Source organism: Sorex fumeus, unplaced genomic scaffold, assembly GCF_029834395.1.
Source record: "Sorex fumeus unplaced genomic scaffold, SorFum_2.1 ptg000079l, whole genome shotgun sequence".
NCBI classification, from domain to species: Eukaryota; Metazoa; Chordata; class Mammalia; order Eulipotyphla; family Soricidae; genus Sorex; species Sorex fumeus.
This window is the reverse complement of record NW_026606136.1, coordinates 8,446,067-8,467,316: the sequence shown is the minus strand read 5'-3', so window position 1 is coordinate 8,467,316 and position 21,250 is coordinate 8,446,067. Positions and strand designations below refer to the sequence as shown.

Sequence of the window (21,250 nt, the reverse complement as noted above, 5' to 3'; positions counted from 1 at the left end):
AGATTGAATGAAGGACCTCAACCATCAGAAGTTTATCATCCAGTTTCAATCTATTTTTCTTTATTTGAATGTTTTCTAGTTCTGTCAAAAGTGATAATGTACCATCCAGGCTACATGTATAATAAGAACTTCTATAATTATATGTATGATTTTGATGTATTTTCCTCTGGAGATTATCAGCTGTCTGACAAGTGAAAGATCTGGATCCATTGAAATTTTTAGTAATGACCATTATTGAAATTGTTTCACAAACTATGTAAAGCAGTATTAAAATTTGAGCAAACAAGTGTTCTATATCTACTTTAATAAAATTATTTATTTTTTGCCAGTGATAACTGATTATTCTCAGGTTTCTTTAGAAAAGATTTTTGGCTAGCAGTGAAGAACTATAGAGTCAAATGAGTCAAACAGTTTCTACAATGGAATTCTGATACACCAATTTCTTTTTGTTTCTTTATGTTTGTGCCACCCCTGGTGATGTCTTAGGGCTTATTCATGGCTCTGCACTCAGGAATCACTCCTGACAGTGCTTGGGCAGACTATATGGAATTACAGGGATTGAAGCCAGATTGGCCAAAGCAAATGCCCTACCAGCTGCACTATTGCTCTGGGCCTGTAAACCATTTTCTTAAAAGCGTTTATCTTGGGCTAAAGAGATAGTGCAGTGAGTAGGGTACTTGCATGTGGCTGATCTGGGTTCAATGGCAGGAATCCCATCCAGTCATCTGTGTCCTGGCAGGAGCAATCTCTAAGTGCAGAGGCAGGAGTAAACCCTAAGAAGCACTGGGTTGGGGGTATGGTGCCACCAGCAGGTCAGTCTGTACCTGTGAGGCGAGTGCATCAGCAGCCTGATGGCGCCTTCAGACTTCCAGGTACCCCCAAATTGCTGCCGTGCGTTTGGCCAGACCCCAAAAACTTGAGGCAGAGTTGACCAAGAAAGTAAACAGGTAAAAGATATGTGGGAGATATACCCACAAACCACCTCCAGTTCAGCTATATAATTGGAGACATGGCCTCTCTGGTTCCTGATTGAACTGCTTAACAGCCATGATCCCAGAGACTCAGAAACAAATCTCAAAACCCAATGTTTTTTGGCAGAGATGTGTCCAGTCCCTGCAGTAGGTTAGAGGCGCTGGGCCACCCCAGGTGGGAATAGATTTCGTGCCCTGGCCTGTTCTCCCTGGCAGCCCACTGGTCGCCATCCTCCAGAGGCCACAGGACAATCAGGTTTGGGCCCAAAGTGACAAGACACGTAGAGCCTCATGGGATGGGGGTGGAGCTGGCCCTTTTCTCCCCAACAAGACCCCCAAGTCGTCACCCACAAACGGCCTCTCTGGCTTCTGATCGAGCTGTTTTACGGCCATGATCTCAGAGACTCAGAAACAAATCTCGAAACTCAGCAACTTTTGGCAGAAATGCGTCCAGATCGCACAATAGGTTACTGTTGCCGGGCCACCCCGGGGGGGAAAGGGTGCTCTCCCTCCGCCTGCTCTCCCGTGGTGGCTCATTGGCCACCATCCGCCAGAGGCCATTGGACAGTCAGGTTTGGGCCCACAGTGACGAGACACGTAGGGCCTCATGGGATGGGGGTGGAGCTAGCCCTTTCCTAAACAAAAAGACCCCAAGTTGTCACCCACAAACGGCCTCTCTGGCTTCTGATCAAGCTGTTTAACGGCCATGATCCCAGAGACTTAGACACAAATCTCGGAATCCAGTGGCTTTTGGCAGAAATGCATCTGGACCCTGCAGTAGTTTACTGTCGCTGGGCCATTCCAGGGAGGAAAGGGTGCTGTCCCTCCACCTGCTCCCCCTTGGCGGCTCTGTGGCCACCATCCTCCAGAGGCCATTGGACAGTCAGGTTTGGGCCCTCAGTGATGAGACAAGGGGGACCTCATGGGATGGGGGTGGAGCCAGCCTTTTCCTCCCCGTCTCAACGTGACATCAAGTCGCCGCCCATGAACGGCCTCTCTGGGTCCTGATTAAGGTGCTGAATGACTATGATCCCAGAGACTCAGACACAAATCTCGGAATCCAGTGGCTTTTGGCAGAAATGCATCTGGACCCTGCAGTAGGTTACTGTCGCTGGGCCATTCCAGGGAGGAAAGGGTGCTGTCCCTCCACCTGCTCCCCCTTGGTGGCTCGGTGGCCGCCATCCTCCAGAGGCCATTGGACAGTCAGGTTTGGGCCCTCAGTGATGAGACATGTGGGGCCTCACGGGATGGGTGTGGGACCAGCCCTTTCCTCCCCATCCCAGCAAGACCCCTAGTCACCGCCCACTAATGGCCTTTCTGGCTCCCGATCAATCTGCTTAACAGCCATGATCCCACAGACTCAGGAACAAATCTTGGAACCCAGCAGGTTTTGGCAAGAAATCCCTCCAGATTTAATTGTTAAAATTTTGGAATTTCAAAATCGCGCAGCCACTACTACAACCACGCGACATCATATGTTATTCATAACCAGGAATAGAAAACAAATTGTCTACTGTTGCCTTTTCAGCAGCTCTGTGTGTTGGGGTAAAATCCCAAATAATAATGGTGGGTCCAGTGTCAAAATATTGAATGTGATCAAAGTAGAGAGAGTGTAATGTGAAAATCATCTCTCCACAGGTAGGGGGAGGGTGTGGGATGGGGGCATACTGGGGTTTTGGGTGGTGGAGAATGGCACTGGTGAAGGTACGGGTCTTTCATTTTATAACCAAGATTTAAACCCGAAAGCTTCGTAACTGCTCTCATGGTGATTCAATAAATAAAATTATAAAAGATGAAAAATAATAGAACCACTGGGTGAGGTTTAATGGCAAAAAAAAAACCAAAACAAATAAAACCTTTATTGCATTATTGCAAAGCTTCCTAACCAATGTAGCCTAAAATGAATACCTTCAGTGATTCTCCATAGCTATTTGACAAGACGAAAATAAAGGGACACCATGCAGTACAGACACCATCAATCCATAAAGTCTGGGAAAGAAACTGGAAGTTGCTATATTATTAACCCAAAATTAACAGAACCAACGATGTTTATAAGCACCAACTCCTGTACGTTTGAAGCACACGTGTCCTCAGGTTGATTTTTCCTGAAAAAGAGCTTGAGCAAGAACGTTACTTTTAGCCTACATAAGCCCCAATAGCAGTCCTTGACTTTAGAATCTATGGTAGGGAATTCAAACGGTCTATACATGAATCATGGTTACTTTGCAGGATATCCAAATATTACATCGTACTGTGAATATTCTGTAATACGAGGTTGTAAGTCAGTAAACTCTAGATTGGAGAGAGAGCCCTGGGGCAAGGCTGATGCCTAGCAAGCAGCAAACCCAGAGTCTTTTCCCTGGCACTTCCTATGGTCCCCAGCATCCCCTCCAGGAGTGATGCCTGCGCAGTTAGGAGGAGCCTCAGCACTGCTGGATATGGTTCCCAACTCCCTTGACAAATACAAGCACCCATTTCGTGGAATATAATATGTATGGTCACGGTCCTCCTGTTGTTCATCGATTTGCTCGAGCGGGCCCAGTAATGTCTCCATAGTGAGACTTCTTGTTACTGCGTTGGGCATATCGAAAATGCCACGGGTAGCTTGCCAGGCTTTACGTGCGAGCGAGATACTCTCCGTAGCTTGCCGGGCTCTCCGAGAGGGGCAGAGGAATCGAACTTGGGTCGGCCATGTTGGCTGCGTGCAAGCAAACACCCTACCCGCTGTGCTATTGCTCCAGACCATAATATACACACACACACACACACACACACACACACACACACAGATATACAGGGGATTGATATCCAAGGCTAGGAAAATGGAGGCCAGGAGAACTGGTCAATGGTTGGAAGCTCCCACAAGCATCGGGGACAGAGAGTAGTTAGGATAGAGTAGGGACCAGACTGGCAATAATGCTTGGAAATGGTTGGAAATCACTTTGGACGGGAACTGGGTGCTGAAAGTAGGTAAAGAGATATACATAATAACCTTTCAGTATCTGTATTGTAAACCAAAAGGCGTTTACAACAAATGTAGACTATGACTCAAAATAAAATCACAACATAGAGCAAGAACTTTACTTTGCATTTGTTAGTATAATAGGGTACAAATTCACATGCTTGCAAAAGTGGAGATGAAACAACAATCAGCAAACTTGTAGGTCACCAGGAAGCTGAAGGTTTGGGGAAAAAGAAGCCATTTCCACTTTAATCTTGTTCCTTGAGTAGTGGCATGGGAGGAAACTCAAGAACAAAATATGAGAGCAACCAAGGATAATTTACTAAAATTCACCTGCAATAGCACAGTGGTAGGGCGTTTGCCTTGTATGCAGCCAACATGGCCGATCCGAGTTCGATTCCTCCGCCCCTCTCGGAGAGCCTGGCAAGCTCCCCTTGACGTATTCGATATGCCAAACACAGTAACAACAAAGTCTCCAATAGAGACGTTACTGGGCCCGCTCAAGCAAATCGATGAACAACGGGAGGAGAGAGATGGGGAGACAGAAAAGAGGGAGAGAGGGAGGAGAGAGACAAAGCACTGCAGAAAGGAGGAGGGAGAGAAAGGTGCCTTGCCTGCCTGGGGGAGTAGGGAGACTGGGAACATTGGTGGTGAGCGATGTACACTGGTGAAGGGACAGGTGTTGGAACATGATGAGACAAAAGTATATGGAAGCTGGCAGTTTTCAAAGGAACTTTCTTAGTTCTATTCAAGGAAAATATAAAGAACCAGTAAAAATAAAAATTCACTTTCCAGAAAATGTTTCTAGTCATTGTAAATAATAGTAAATCCACAATTTTTAAGAGACTCTTTTCTTAAAGAATGCCCGAACTGCAATACATACAACATTCAAAGTTATACAGATATTCAGATCGCCATTTTCCTTACAATTGTTAAAAAACAACAAGGAAAATTTAAGCCTCAATTTTAATAGATTATATTATGGCCTATATAACAGCCTAACCTGTTGGAAAAAACTTTTATATCCAACAAACAAATGTAGACTATGACTCAAAATAAAATCACAACATAGAGCAAGAACTTTACTTTGCATTTGTTAGTATAATAGGGTACAAATTCACATGCTTGCAAAAGTGGAGATGAAACAACAATCAGCAAACTTGTAGGTCACCAGGAAGCTGAAGGTTTGGGGAAAAAGAAGCCATTTCCACTTTAATCTTGTTCCTTGAGTAGTGGCATGGGAGGAAACTCAAGAACAAAATATGAGAGCAACCAAGGATAATTTACTAAAATTCACCTGCAATAGCACAGTGGTAGGGCGTTTGCCTTGTACGCAGCCAACATGGCCGACCCGAGTTCGATTCCTCCGCCCCTCTCGGAGATCCTGGCAAGCTCCGCGTGACGTATTCGATATGCCAAACACAGTAACAACAAAGTCTCCAATAGAGACGTTACTGGGCCCGCTCAAGCAAATCGATGAACAACGGGAGGACAGTGATGACAGTGACACCTTAAAAAAAAGATTGAATCTGGGGCTGGTGCAGTAGCACAGCGGGTAGAGCATTTGCCTTGCACGCGGCTGACCCAGGTTCGAGTCCCAGCATCCCAGATGGTCCCCTGAGTACCGCCATGGGTAATTCCTGAGTGCAGAGCCAGGAGTAAACCCTGTGCATTGCTGGGTGTGATCCAAAAAACCAAATCCCCCCCACCCAAAAAAAAAGATTGAATCTGCCATCTTGGATCTCTGCACCTGGTGTAACTCCCATAGTACAGTCTTTGGCCTAAGTTAAATAACATATTCCCCATTCAGATACCACGTAATTTTGAATTGATAGGCCATACAAATACAAACTAGCTGTGGCTAGTCAGTGACTTGTAGCTAAATATCAGATAAGAATTAACATAGAACTCTGAAAGGGAAGGGGGAAAATACGATAAAAAGAACGGAATTTTAAACTATCACACAGTATTTAATCACCTTTATGGGGAAAAGTGATTAGGGAAAAAAAGTGGGACAATAGAAAAGACAGGGGTATTTTGAAATGTTTACTAATTACCGTAAATATATTTGTAATTGAGGTAACTGCTATAACTTCAAGCCCCATTCGTATCCTTTTTTGTTTTTCACAGTAAGCGTTCCAGGTATCTTCGTTAAACCCATAATTAAAATAACCAGAAAGGTCAGCGCCTAAAAAGAAGACACAACTTTTGTATGCAACTATTTCAATCCTATTTTTATGCAGCAAATAAAATATAAAAATGTAAATGATAAGCTCTATCAGTTTAAACACCTCTTCAAATTTTACTAGTTCTTCCGATTATTACTCTAGCACCACAAAACTATGTTTTTAATGAAATTTCCTTTATAAATGGCATTCTAATAAAATAGTATGCTATGCAAGACTAATATAATGCTAAGCTACTGTTACAATTTAGCAACACGGGTTATTACTGCTAATTATGCTTAGGACATTTATAATGACATTTACAAAAATCCTATGAATACTATTGATACTGAAAGTTAGATATTTTTCTAATGACTTTAATACGAAACATCTTTTAAAAATCTACAATCCAGAGAGATAAGTCAAAGAGCTAGAATGAATGCTTTGAATATAGGTGCCCAGGTTTGATGGCAAGCACGCAAGGTAACCAGTCATTGCCAGCAGACCTCAAGCACCATCAGGTGTTCCCAAGAAAAATCCAGTCCTCTTCTGCTGGGGAAACAGCTCGAGTATTAGAGCACATGCTCAGTGGCCTTGAGCACACTCCCGGGTACCACAATGTTCATCCCAGAAGACCGAGCATCACACACACTGAGTGCCCCAGGACCTTGAGGGTCACTGAGGCTGGTCCCAGGGAGGGGTATGGAGTCATTTATCATTTTACCAGGTTTACACCATGGTTTATCTTCAAAAGAATCCAAATCTACCTCCAAGAGTGGAACTCCATTAATACTTCTAGGTGCATCAAGCTCTACCCCTTTGACTTCTGTTCCTTTTTTAACAAATACAAAATAGAGAAAGAATGGCACGAGCAAGATACTGAGAGTAAAAAAGAAAACACCATTTTACTAGGGCTAGAGTGATAGCACAGCGGTAGGGCGTTTGCCTTGCATGCAGCCAACATGGCCGACCCGAGTTCGATTCCTCCGCCCCTCTCAGAGAGCCCGGCAAGCTACTGAGAGTATCTCGCCCGCACAGCAGAGCCTGGCAAGCTCCGCGTGACGTATTTGATATGCCAAACACAGTACAACAAAGTCTCCAATGGAGACGTTACTGGGCCCGCTCGAGCAAATCGACGAATAACGGGAGGGCCTTTAGCTTTTACCTTTTATTTTACTAGTGATAGCTCTCAATATAACAAAGGTTTCAATGAGAACATTAAAGTCAGGCATACTATAAGAATAAGCATGTTATCAATAACAGTAAGTTTAAACTTTAGGGAAGAAACTCTAAGATAAAGTGTACAGATTAGGAACTTGTTAACTCATTCAAATAAATTCCTGTACCAATATGTACCAATAACTTCCAGGTATTAAATCCCTTTTTATATGCTATGAACTATAACAGGTCTTACAGGGTTGTACAAACAAGTTAAAATCAAAAGAGGAAAAGAAACCTCGTGACCCACAAACTCTACAAACACCTATTCTCTTACAAAGCCTTTCACAGAGAAAAGTTTCCCCATCCTTGAGACACAAGTTTAAAAGACTCTTGAATTGAACTGAAGCACTTTTCAGATCACCTGTGACAGCTACTATAGTCTGTACGTTATTCAGGTATAGTCATTACTTTCCTACTGATGCACTGGAAAATACAAATTTTACCTGTAGTTCCATAGACTCTTCCTCCTGTCTTGATATTAAGATTCACTGGTGCTGTTCCGTAACTCCTAAGAACAACAAAAATTATCCTGATAATCTTGAGCTAAACAAAAATAGCAATATATTCCATGTATACAAGTTATACATATATAGACTGACATTGACTAACATGTTTTTAAAAAGTGGGCGTGGGGGAGGGTTCTGAAGTGCTGATTAGGGGACCTAAGGGCCCCTTCCTGCCATTCCTGTGGTCGGCAGTTCAATGCCTGGGTCTGAGAATGCAATGTTCTTCAAGCACTGCAGCACCAAGGATTATCTAGAGTACCCCAGCTGTGCTCAGAGACCTTCAGAGCCAATTCAGCAAGGCTCGGGGGACCAGGTGGTGTTGGGGATCAAACTAAACTGGTTACAGGCAAATCAAGTGACTTTTAACTTGTTGTACTATTTCTCTGGCCCCTAGGGGGAAAAAAGTCTTAATTTTTTGTCACTTATTAAACAAAAGATTTTAAAAAACAGATATTCTGGGATCAAGAAAGATAGTGCAGAAGGCCTTCAAAAGTACTGCCAGATGTGGCCTTGGAAGCACCTGAGCACCACTGGATCAATCAGACCGCATACATTGGCCCTCACATTAAACCACCTACCATTGGGCTGAGAATCACTCGCAGTGAGGCCTGGCCACCTGAACAAAGGGAGGACTCTTCCACAAAAGAAACAGTTATATCTTATATGTTTGGGTTAGGGCACATACATAATATGAGCATGACCTGGGCATCATCCCCAACACAATCTGACCCCTCGCACCTGCCAGATTATTATCCAGGGGTCCCTTTTGATCCCCTCTCTGGCCTCTACAGTGAATCATTTTTAGAAGCCAAAAGAGATACGCATCTAAGTGCCTTTTTTCTCCCATTGTCCAGGTCTCAATATCACAGTAGTTTTCAACTTTCAATAACCTGCGTGCTAATAATAAATTCAGATTTAAGACGTAGAAAAGACCAAATTTGCAGGCCAGAAAGATAGTCTAGGCATTAAAGAGTGAGCCTTGCATGTGGTGAAATCCGGTTCACCCCCTGGCACCATCTGGTTCCCTAAGCACTGAATGTGGGTGCCTACAGGCCCCAAAGCCTTGGTGCTCCTGGGCCAGCACCCCCACATTCTCAGGCTTCTTAGTAAACCACCAGCTCCCTTCGTTTAAAATCACTGGGAGGGGCCTCCAGATTCCTGAGCACTGATTCACAGCTTCTCCCTGCACCTCCTCTTCCCCCCACACCAAAAGAATTAAAAGGCAGGTGTAGCAGAGAGTACAGAGGTTAAGGTGCATGACTGGGAAGGGGTTGATGCTTATTTCACCCCTGGCCGCACACGATCATCATGGAGTGTAGTCCTGGGAGCCTCAGGCACCACTGGCAGAGCAGGGAAAATCATTAGCCCCCGAAAGACCTGAGCAGTGCCTCTTCCTTTGGCCCTTGCACTTAACATACTTTATAAATATAAAGGTGTTGTCGATCTCCAGTCATTTCTGTGTGCAAATTTACGCGTCCAAAAATCCAACTTAGAAATGAAGTTTTTGTTTTGTTTGGGGCACACCCAGAGCTCAGAGTTTACTCTTGACTCTGTCCTCAGAAATCACTACTGGCAGGGCTCAGAGGACCCTCTGGGGTGCCAGAGATCAGACCTGGGTCAGTGATGTGCAAGACAAGCACCTTCCTTCTGTGCCATCAGGTCTGCCCCAGAAAATGATTTTTCAGTAAAATATAAATGAGTTCTAAGGCCACTAGTATGGCCACCGCAGCTATCTGGAGGGAACTGTTTGCTTCAGGATTGTTTTCCATCCTTTAACTTTGGGTCTGTGTTCGCTCTGAACGTTCAGATGAGTTTCTTTTAGGCAGCAGAATGTTGGGTTCAGTTTCCGAATCCATTTTGCCTCTCTGTGTCTCTTGATTGGTGCGCTTAGACCATTGATGTTGAGAGAGGTTATTGGTAGAGGGTTTTGTGCCATCTTTCTGTAGGGACTTGTTGTGCTTGCAGGGGGTTTTCTTCTCTTAAAGAAGCCCCCTTAGTCCTTCTTTTAAGCTGGTTTTGAGTCTATGTATTCCTGAGCTGCCGTTTATCCATGAAATAGTGTGTTTCCTTCCGAATTTGAATGAGAGTTGAGCTGGATAGAGGATTCTTGGTGAGGAGTTCATTTCATAGGTTTTTTTCACGATATACCCCCCATTGTCTTTGGGCTTGGAGGGTTTCCTCTGATAGGTCTGCTATAAACCTAAGGGGTGCTCCTTTGTATGTGATTTCCTTCTTCAACCTTGCTTCTGGCAGTATCGTGTCTCTATCCATATCATCCATCATTCTGACTATGATGTGTCTTGGAGTCTTTTAATTAGGGTCTCTTTTAGCTGGCACCTTTCGGGCTCCTTGGATCTGGATGCCAGCATTCTCCAGCTCTGGGAACTTTTCGGTAATGATATGTTTAACTGTGGGAGGGGGAAAGCACCCAGGGGCCAGGCATCTGCCAGCCCCTTCCCCACCCTCACCCGCGAGCCTGCCCTTCCCCCTCCCCCCCACTACCACTTGGCGCATCTCTGCCCCTAGCGGGCTCAGCTCCGTGTCCTCCCGGTCTTCCTTGGGCGTCCTCCTTGGGCACCCATCTCCGCTTCCTTATTCATCCCAAGACAAACCCAGCAAGGTCCTCGCACCTCAGCTCAGCCCGCATCGCCCCTTGTGGTCCGAGAAGGTTCAGAGTCCTCTGCCAGTCCCCGTCACTGCTCCCAGCAGCCAAATGTAGACGAGTGCGTGTAGCCCGGCAGTTTGGGCGCTCGGTGGTCAGTAGCTTGGGGGACACGGAACTTAAGGGGGGTATCTGGACTGCTCCCCCACCCCTAGGGGCTTCAGTGGTGAGCTAGCATGAGGGGCCGCCCCTGCTGCGTGGCCAGGGTTTTTCCTCACCTTCTCTTCCCCTGGGCGGTCCTGGGGTTTGTGTGTCCGGCACTGGCACTGGATTTCCTGGGCTGACCACCCGCCTGGTAGGCATCAGCCAAGTCCCTGAAGGTGAGTGCTGGTGCCTCTGTCACTCCCTCCACTGCAGGGGTGGGAACCAGCCCATCCTTCTCGGTGCTGGCCCGGGAAAGTGCAGAGTGCCACCGTGTGGTCGCAGAACGCTGTGTGAGTTGTCCTGGCACATGTTAAGGCCTGTCACCCTGAGCTAGGACTGTTTGCTGGTCAGCCCCAACAACCACCCACTCGGGAGCACTTGGCGATGTAATTCGTCTTGTAATTAGGGAAGTGGGTAAGTGGGTCCTGGGGAGGCTACTGCCAGCGTGGGCACAGGAGCCATCGAATTTGTGCAGGTGCCAGATCACTGAATTTTGACCATTTGGGACACTCCTGGACCCAAGGAACCGTGACCTCAGAGCAGCACACACTCTTGCCCCATGCTTGGTAGGTGCACATTCCCTCCACATTCTCTTGATCGGAGAGCAGAGAGTTGGTTATTTCACAGCTGTGGATATGGACCCCAAGGAGAACCCATCATCTCTGCGCCGCTTCTTCGAGTCTCATTCCTTTGAGCCTCCTTAAGTTGCCTCCAGGATCCCCCTCCTTGAGACTGGACTCCTCTGAGATGCCAGGAAGGCCTGAGGTGCCAGGACTGGTTTTCGCCTTCTGCAGCTGTGCGTAATTGGAGGCGCTCTCTGGAGGCTCCTCTGATTCTGTGTGTCTTCACTTCTCTTTCTCGCCGACTGGAGACACCTGCCCCATGCCTCTATCGATTTGTTTGGTGCTGGGGATCAAACCCAGCCAGTGAGTGAGTCACTGGCGACAGGAGAGACAGTCATGGCAGGGAAGGGGCCGTGCCTAGCCATTGTAAATATAGGGCCCAAATGCTCAGGATCTCTTGAACAAACAATGCTGGGCTCACCAGAGGCCCCCACGCCAAAGATCAGAGGTGGACCCCTTCCTCAAGACACATGCACAAGTGAGCTCAGAGTGTGAAGTGGTATGAAAAAACTGAGGTGACAGGACTGCAGCAATAGTATAATAAGTAGTAACTCCGTTTGCACTTGCCTTGTGTCCTACTGACCCGGCTTCAATCCCCAACACAACATATGATGCCCTGCGTCCTGCCAAGAGTGATCCCTGAGCTCAGAGCCAGGAGTAAGCCCCGAACTCCACTGACTGTGGCCCAGATCCACGATAAATTCAGCTTTGAAAGTTCGTAAAGAACAGAGTCAGCTTCGCACTTGCTGAGGACAGTAGCATAGAGACCAAAAACAGGCTAGTTCAGGTGGTCATCCTCAAAAGGAAAACGTTGTCAGTTCCTAAGGTGCCATCAGGAAAGTAAAAACACGGACCAAGGCATACAAAGTTTGGCCAGAGCTGTAGCATGTCGGGTCGGTGTTGCCTTGCAGCACCCTACCAGGTTTGATCCTCAGCACCCCACATCTTTGAGTAACTTCTGAGCATATCCAGATGTCGCAGGGGAAGAAAAGAAAGTTTCTGTACAAGCTCAGTACAGACGCACCCATCATCATCACGGTGGCCTAGTGGTGTAGTGTTTCCCACTGGTCGGTGGTGGGCCTGGGGGTAGAGGGTCAGCTGTAGCCACAGGAGTCCAAGCAGGTCTGGAGAAATGGCCCCTGTGCACAGCTGCCGGGGATGGGAAAGGGTGCAGAGTTCCTCAAAAAGATACAGAAGGCCGGGAGGAGGAGGAGCCACAGTGGGTCAGGAGCTTGCTTGGCATGCAGCTGACTCGGTTTTGATCTGCCTCCGCCCTTCCCCCTTCCTGGCATCCTTTATGTTCCCCTGAGCCCAGCAGGAGTAATTCCTGAGTGCAGAGGCAGCCAGATGGAACCCAGAAACCCCAGAGTCAGCTGGCCACTGCTTTGCAGGGAACCTTGCTCCACAGCACCCCCTGCATGCCAGCTTTTTCCACTCCTGATGGGCCCCTCACAAGCGATAGCACAGCGGGTAGGGCATTCGCCTTACAAGCGGCCAACATGGCCGACCCAAGTTCGATTCCTCCGCCCCTCTCGGAGAGCCTGGCAAGCTACCGAGAGTATTCGATATGCCAGACACAGTAACAACAAAGTCTCCAATGGAGACGTTACTGGGCCCGCTCGAGCAAATCGACGATCAACGGGAGGGCCTTTACCTTTACCTTACCTTGATGGGCCCCTCAGGTTCCCCCACTAAAGTCCTAGCAAAGAAGAGGATGGCTTCAGTCCAGACCAAGTACCTGGGATGCAACGTCTGCTGAATCAGCTCTTGGTTCCATAATTGTAGCCATGGGAGCATTTGTATGAAACAGTCGTGTCTGTTCTCAGCTAGCAACAACATTTTTAGTGGAAAAAGAGAATTTCATGGGAACGAGGAGGCACCCCTTGGAAACCCTTTAGTCTTGAGACTCTGGTTCCATTTGGTTTCTGAAGGGCAAGGGAAGAAAGTGACACAGAATGAAAGCAAAGGACAGAAGACGTGGAGAATCCCCAAGGGAGGAGAGAGACGAGAAAAGAAAAGAAAATTTCTGTACAAGCTCAGTACAGACGCACCCATCACCATCACGGTGGCCTATTCCCAGAGAGGTAGACACCCTCAAACAGTCAGCTCAGCCATGCCGGGTGTTCCAATGGCTACTGAGCTTCTCTGCACTTCTCGGTGAACAGATACATTAACTATCTAAGCACCTGCCCTCTCCAGGTGACTGTGTGGCGCTGGGCAAACTCTCAGGGACCTCAGGGGTACCTTAAGACTGACTCTTTCCAGAGAGAGAGTTCTGGAGAAGAGGGGGGAGCAATATTTTTCTTGAGTAACTCTTGGCCCAAGCAAACAGGGCCCATTCCTGTCATCGGAGAAAACTCTTTGCAAATGTGGAAGCAGCCGAATGGGGCAAGAGCAAAGGCCACAGATGAGGGCAATTGAAAGGGAGCATCGGAAGGGCCACAGGAGGCCAGAGCAGAGAGCCACAAAGGAGACCCAGGGAGTGGCCCCGGGGGCTCACAGAGCACTGGGTCAGGGTGGATGAAGCCAGAACCAGTGTCTTGTCTCCTCAGGGTGAGGTGGAAGCTGCACTGTGAGGGCCAACCACTCTTTCCCTGCTTCACAGGCTGTCACCTGGAATGAGACGAGGGCGGGGCAGGGCGGGGGAAGCCGACCTACTGTGGAGTTTTCCAGAACTTGTCTCTCTCCTCACTTGGGGATTCTCCACGTCTTCTGTCCTTTGCTTTCATCCTGTGTCACTTTCTTCCCTTGCCCTTCAGAAACCAAATGAACCAGAGCCTCAGGACTAAAGGGTTTCCAAGGGCTGCCTCCTCGTTCTCATGCAATTCCAGGCCCCTAGTTCCTGACTGTCGTTCGTAAAAGCAAGGGGACCCCGATGACGTTTCTATAATTGGGGGCTTATTAAAGTGCTCCTTGTACGAAGAAAGTGATCATATTTTCTGATCGAATTTCAGTGCCTACTCTAATCGGACCACTCAGGGTACTAGAAGGAAGATAAAACCTGTTGTCCACAACATGTTCATCGTGAAGTGGAGTCCGTGTGAACAGTTTCACAGGGCAATGGGAGAGGCAACGGACGCTGTAATTACTGGCCTGAAACAATATCAGGCTCCAGTAACTTATCTAAAGCCAGTTGTGTTTTGTGGAGTGAGAAAGCTCGGGTGCAGCTTAATGATCTAGTACGGAGGCATAGAAAATAGTGGTGGGTGGAGGAAGCGTATCAGAATGCCAGTGATTTCAGGCTGCTTGAAAGAATGGACTAGAATTCAGATCATTTTTCAAAAGTCCTGGATAGAATCTATGTCTTTCTTTTGTTTCGGGGAGAGGTATCTGGGATGCCGATATGGAATAAAACCTGTTTAAGGACAATCCAGGGTAATTTTCAGAAAAGGGACAGATGGAGGCATGTCCTGCACGTAACACCCATCAGTCCTGATAAAACTGGGGTGCGCCTTGAATCCCTCATGTTCCTACTTCGAGTTTTAACTACAGCAGCCATAAAATGAGAAACGATGATGTGGTAGTTTCTAGACTTGTAGATTTCCAGAACAGAAAAAAAACAATACAATTAAGACCATGATCAAAGATTTTCCACTTTTAAAACAACTTTAAGACTGAAGGGGATAAAGGTAAAGGTAAAGGTAAAGGCCCTCCTGTTAATCGTCGATTTGCTCGAGAGGGCCCAGTAACGTCTCCATTGGAGACTTTGTTGTTACTGTGTCTGGCATATCGAATACTCTCGGTAGCTTGCCGGGCTCTCCGAGAGGGGCGGAGGAATCGAACTCGGGTCGGCCATGTTGGCCGCTTGTAAGACGAACGCCCTACCCGCTGACTGAAGGGGATATAGAAAAATATCTTCCTTTTCATAAAACAATTGTTGGCATTGTAGAAAGGTCACACTTGATTTAATAGAACCAATTTTTTTTCTTAGAAAAGGAGAACATTGGTTATATTATCCTTTATGTTTTTTCGGGGGGGGGGGTGAACCTGGCAATGGCCAGGGGTTTCTCCTAGCTCTGCACTCAGGAATTACTCCTGGTGGTCCTCAGTGAACCATATGAGATGCTAGGGATTGAACCTGGTCAGCTTTATGCAAGGCAAATACTCTACCTGTTGTCCTATGGCTCTGACCCCTGAATATATTATTCTTTTTTCAAGGACCAGGCAAAATGCCACAGATGGGATTTGGTGCTGTCCTGCCTCTGCTGACCTGGGTTCAATTCCCAGCTCCATAATTGGTCCATCACCCCCCGCTAGGAGTTCAGTGATGCCTGAGCATAAAGCCAGGAGTCAGCCTTGAGCATCACCAGGTGTGGCCCCAAAAGAAATGAACACAGTTCCATCTGACACTAGCATTTTTTTTTCGTTTTGAGTCATAGGGGTTACTCCTGGCTCTGCACTCAGGAATTACCCCTGGTGGTGCTCGGGGGACCCTATGGGGTGCTGGGAATGTAATGCGGGTCGGCCACGTGCAAGGCAAACGCCCTGTCCACTGTACTATTGCTCTAGCCCCTGACACTAACACTTTAGAATTACAGATGGGTAGGACTTGCTTGCCTCCCAGGCCGTTGCCCCACCAAATAGCTACAGAGAAGCTAAGAATAGTCTCTCGGGCACCACGAGCTCCCATGTGGTAGCCACTACTTGAATCAACTCGGTTCCCCAGTTTCTGTCCTGATCTCAGCTCCAACATCATCCCGGACCCACAAACTCACCTTCACAGTAGTCCAGTATCCGGTGAGTTCGGGATTGGGGTGGGAGGAAGGAAATTGTTTTTTAAGGATTCAGGCGAGATTGCAATGACAAACATTTTTATGACCTGCCTCTTCCAAGTAGTTTGCCCCCACACAGTCAGCGCTCCTCATTTTCCAGTTTCACTAGGTGGTGCTCTCTGTCTGCTACCCAAAGGTCCCTGATGAACAAGAACCCGCTGCTTTCTTGAGGTCCTTGCCCAGTGTCCTTAAATTAGCTCTCTGGTCTCTAATCCCGGCGACCAATGGGTCCAAGATGAGATACAGCAATTTTCATACACTTTCCTCTACGGAAATCTTTTTGGATCATTTTTAGTCAATTATTTATAGCAAGCAATACAAAATAAATGTTTAAAATTTTTATTAGTGAAACACCATGAGGTATAGTTGTAGACTTAGAAATTTCTGTGCTTGAGTTTCAGTTATACAGTGATCGAGTATCCATCCCTCCACCCGTGCCCATTTTCCACCACTACTGATGCCACTATACCTCCCACCCCCATCTCCTCGCATCCCACCCTGCCTCTGTGGCAGGGCATTCCCTTTTGTTCTCTCTCTCCTTTTGGGTGTTGTGGTTTACAAAAGAGGCATTGAGTGGCAAACATGTTCAGTCTATAGTCTACTTTCAGCCTGCATCTCCCATCCTGGGAGGATCCTCTCAACACCCTTTCTTTGGTGCTCCCTTCTCTATCTGTGCTGCCATTTCCCCTAGCATGTGCAGCTGGCCTCCAGGCCATGGAGTAAACCTCCTGGTACTTATCTCGGCTCTTCTTGGGTGTTAGTCTCCTACTTTGTTACTTTATGTTCCCCAGATGAATGCATACTTTGGGAAAATCTCGGGTAGTGGTGGGAAAACTCAAAATAAAGGCGGTGGAAAGGGGTCATGGTGGTGGAATTGGTTTTGAAATATTGAGTGTAATTAAATACTGTGGAAAAACTCTTTGCGAAAAAGAAAGAAACAAAACTAGCACTCTGGACTCTTCAAGAGAGACTTTTGCTGCTGGGACCCAGCGGGGGTCGAAGGTGGGGACTTATTGCCAAGTCCGGAGCACTATGGGCTGGGTGGGCCACAGTAGCCCCGCCCCCAGCAGTCCCATCCCTCGGGCGAGACCCCTTTGAAAAAGCGGGGGCGCGTTCTGCGCAAGCGCAGTGACATGGGGCAAATTTAAGTTTTCCGGGGAAATCATAAAGCTTAGTAGTTTTGAACCTGGACGTGAAGGACATATTTCAGATGTCTGTCTGATTTTCAGGTTGGCCTAGACCTATAGGTGGAATTATACTTCTCTTTCTAGGATGCAAAGCCAGAGGCGGACTCTCATCGAGGGCAGGAACCAAAGTCCTATAAAACTTACCAGGCTTCAAAAATAACTGGGCTGCAATGGATGTAAAGAGTTTAAAGAGCCCAACGTGGCTGGGGGCTGAAGGGTAGGGGGTGAATCAGTGGCAGGATCAGGGGAAGGTGAAAGCCAGGGCTCGAGGGACTCTGGGGGGCCCTGGGGGACCGGGGGTCAGGTGGACTGGGGCTAGGACTCTCCCCCGGAGTGGAGCTCCCTGCACCAGCAGCCAAATGGTTGCCAAGTGAGAAGACAAAGAATAGGGAGTATTTTCCAGTACATGTTTTCGTCAAGCCTAGATCCAGGCAAGAAGGGCACTAGAGTCCTCTTCCAGAGCCTAAGCATTAAGGCAGCTGGGAGCTGCCCTTATCAACCACGCCCTTGGCAACCACAGGCCCTTGGTAATAGCATGCCCTACCAGACCTGACTCTAAAGGCTGAGCTTCCACCTCCTGAGGCACTGAAGATCCTCTCTCCTCAGCAGCCAGTGTAGGCTGAACTAGGGTTTCTGGCAGGACTGAAGCAGTATCACCCTTTTCAGGGGTGCTTGACAGCAAATCTGAGTCTGGAACTAAAACAGGTTTTGATTCCTCGGGAGATCCGAGAAGTGCAGCTGGGCTCTGTTGTGTGCTTGCTGAAAGTTCAGCTTCCAGGGCCTTAAAGGGAAGCTGTTCTGGCTCTTCAAAGGTTTCTGGATGCTGAGGCTGGGGTGAAAAGGATCCAGTCTTGTGACGGATCTGTGGATGTTTCTCTGAATCTCCCACCAAAAGTTGACTCCCCTCAGGATAAAAGATATCCATACTGGAATCAAAGTAATCCTCCTGCATCGGTTGTGGTAGACTTGGAGGTCTCGTAGATTTCCTGCGAGTTGCAACAATTTCAGCAGCATGGTGACCACCAACTGGATCCTTCCTCCAGTTTTCAGGGGAAATAATGAAGGCGAGGAGTTTTGAAATCCGGGGCTGCAGGGTAGGGGGTGATTCAGCAGCAGGATCAGGGGGAGGTGAAAGCCAGGGATTGGGGGGCCCTGGGGGGCTGGAGGTCAGGGGGTCTGGGGGTAGGACTCTCCCCCGGAGATGAGCGCCCTGCACCAGCAGCCAAATTGGTTGGTAGGTAAGGAGGCAAAGGAATGAAAATATTTGGCATAACATATCCATGGCAAGAAGAGGAGAGTGTCCTCTTCCTGAGCCTGAGGATTAAGGCAGCTGGGCGCTGCGCGTGCATGCCCTTATCAACCACGCCCTTGACAACCACAGGCCCTTGACAACTGTGGGCCCCACCCCCTCAGCACCTTTATGAGCCTTTAAGCGGCCTTTATTGGATCTGGGCAAAGCAGGCTCCTCAAAACCAGCAGGACCCAGGCTTTCCTTCTTCCCCCAAGGACAAAACACATCCAATCAGGTCCTCTACCCCACCCCCCTTGCCTCCCCTCCCACTCTTGCCACCCAACAGGACTGGGACTGCCCACTCGTTTGGGCAGAGCACCAAGGGTGGGGGAGGAACAGCTTGTCCCCAGACAGGGAACACTGGACTATGTGCTGAGACAGGGAACACTGGACTATGTGCTGGGCGGGCCACAGTAGCCCCGCCCCCAGCAGCCCAACCCCTCGGGCGAGTCCCCTTTGAAAAAGCGCGGGCGCGGGTGCGTTCTGCCCAGGCGCACTGATATGGGGCAAATTTAAGTTTTGAGGGGAAATAATAAAGGTTAGTAGTTTTGAAAAGGTCTGCCGGTGAGGTATTTATCTAGTACCGCTAGGGGTAGGGTGGGTCTTCTCTGCGCAATCCAATCCCTGGGTCTCTGGTGGTTGGTGGAAGCAGACAGGGCAGGGTAGGGTGCGGCTCCTGATTTCAATCCCTTCCTCACCTGTGGTCAGAGGGAGCAAGCAGAGAATCTCTGTCCCTGGGTCCGTTCAGCCTGGAGTCCAAGGTCTCAGAGTTCCACTTATCTTGTTCTGTGGGGCTTCAGTTGTGCGTGAGTCTCGGCTGGAGCAGCCGCGTGGGTCCTGAAATCGTCCTGGAGTGTGGCGGCGGCTGGGTAGTGGAGGGAGTGGAGGTAACCTCAGGCAACAGCAAGCGAACATCAGAGCTCGCAAAGCAGTGCAGAGATGCGACCAAGGAAGTTCTCAAAGAGAGAAGAGCAGAAGTGCTGGTAGATGCGGCAGAAGCCAGGAAAAGTATTCGTAATGCCCGCCTGTCCTTCGCCAACTACAAGACCAAGATGACTGCCCTTCTACATCCTGATGGATCTATCACATCTAACACATCTTCCAGAAGGGCAATGGGGAAGTTTATCCATGACTTCTGCTCAAATCTCTTCGATAGACATGTCCATCTGCCGACATACCAAATTCCACAGGATGGATATGTCATTCCCAATGTTCTCCCTTCCGAAATCCGACACGCCATTTTGGCGGTAAAAGAAACGAACAGCACCCGGCCCAGAAAAGGTCAGACCTGAACACCTGAAGAACCTGCCGTCAGTACTCATCAATACACTGGCTCGGCTCTTCACACGCTACCTGTCTGAATGCAAGGTTCCATCTCAATGGAAAACCAGCAGGACTGTACTACTGTACAAGAAGGGAGACATCCATGACATTGGCAACTATCGCCCGATCTGCCTATTGTCTGTCATCTACAAGTTGTTCACTTGAGTCATCCTGAATAGGATTGGCAGAACACCAGATGAAGGACAACCATGTGAGCAAGCCAGGTTCCGCAAAGGATTCAGCACCATCGACCATATCCACACGATAACCAAGCTCACTGAGGTTTCTCGGGAGTTCAAGATGCCGCTCTGTCTAACGTTCATTGATTTAAAGAAGGCCTTTGATTCTGTTGAGACAGAAGCGGTCATTGAAGCCCTAGCCAATCAGGGCATTCAAACTCAATACATCAGGATCCTCCATGAGCTGTATTATGGATTCACTACCAGGATTTCACCATTCTACAAAGAAGTAATCATTGATGTCAAGAGAGGGGTTCGGCAGGGTGATACCATTTCACCGAAACTCTTTAGTGCCACCCTCGAGAACATCATGCGACGACTGGAATGGGAAGGAATGAGAGTGAAGATAGATGGTCGGCAACTATACCACCTCCGCTTTGCTGATGACATTGTTTTAATAACACCAAACATTAGCCAAGCGGCACAAATGCTGGCCGACTTTGACTGTGAGTGTGGAAAGGTCGGACTACAGCTGAATCTTACAAACACAATGTTTATGAGAAACAGCCTCGTTCCTGACACCCCATTAGCTCTCAACAGAACGATCATCTCCGAATGCAACAGCTATGTGTACCTAGGTCGAGAAGTCAACATGACAAATGACCTGGCACCCGAGCTGAGCAGGAGGAAGAGAGCGAGCGGCTTGGAATGACTTCAAGAGTGTCAAAGAAATAGCTAAGAGGACAAAGAACCTCCACCTCCGGGCATATCTCTTTGATTCCACTGTTCTTCCTGCATTAACATACGCCTCAGAGACCTGGGCCCTATGCAAACAGGATGAGAATGCTATTCAGGTCTCCCAACGAGGAATTGAAAGAGCTATGCTTGGAATATCACGTTTCACTCAAATGAGAGAAAGAATCCGGAGGTCCAACCTCCGTCGACGATCAAGAATCAGGGATGCTGTCTCGTTTGCCAACGTGTCAAAAATCAGATGGGCTGGTCACGTAATGAGATTTAAAGACGACCACTGGACTAGAGCTATTTCCGACTGGATTCCACGGGATGTCAAAAGACCACGTGGCCGCCCACCTACCAGATGGTCAGATTTCTTCATCAAGATCATGAACGATGGTTTGAGGCTCTTCATGTTCCTAGAGCGAACAGACGCCACTGGGCTACACTAGCACGCGACAGGCACAAGTGAAGACATTACTGGCGCCCGCTCGAGCAAAATGACAATT

General features: G+C 47.9%; 1 pseudogene; it reads right to left on the bottom strand.

Annotated features, from left to right (window-relative positions):
• Positions 1-10,518: 10,518 nt before the first annotated feature.
• The window catches only part of LOC130038756 (RAD52 motif-containing protein 1-like), a 32,131-nt pseudogene continuing 21,399 nt past the window's right edge, over positions 10,519-21,250 (bottom strand).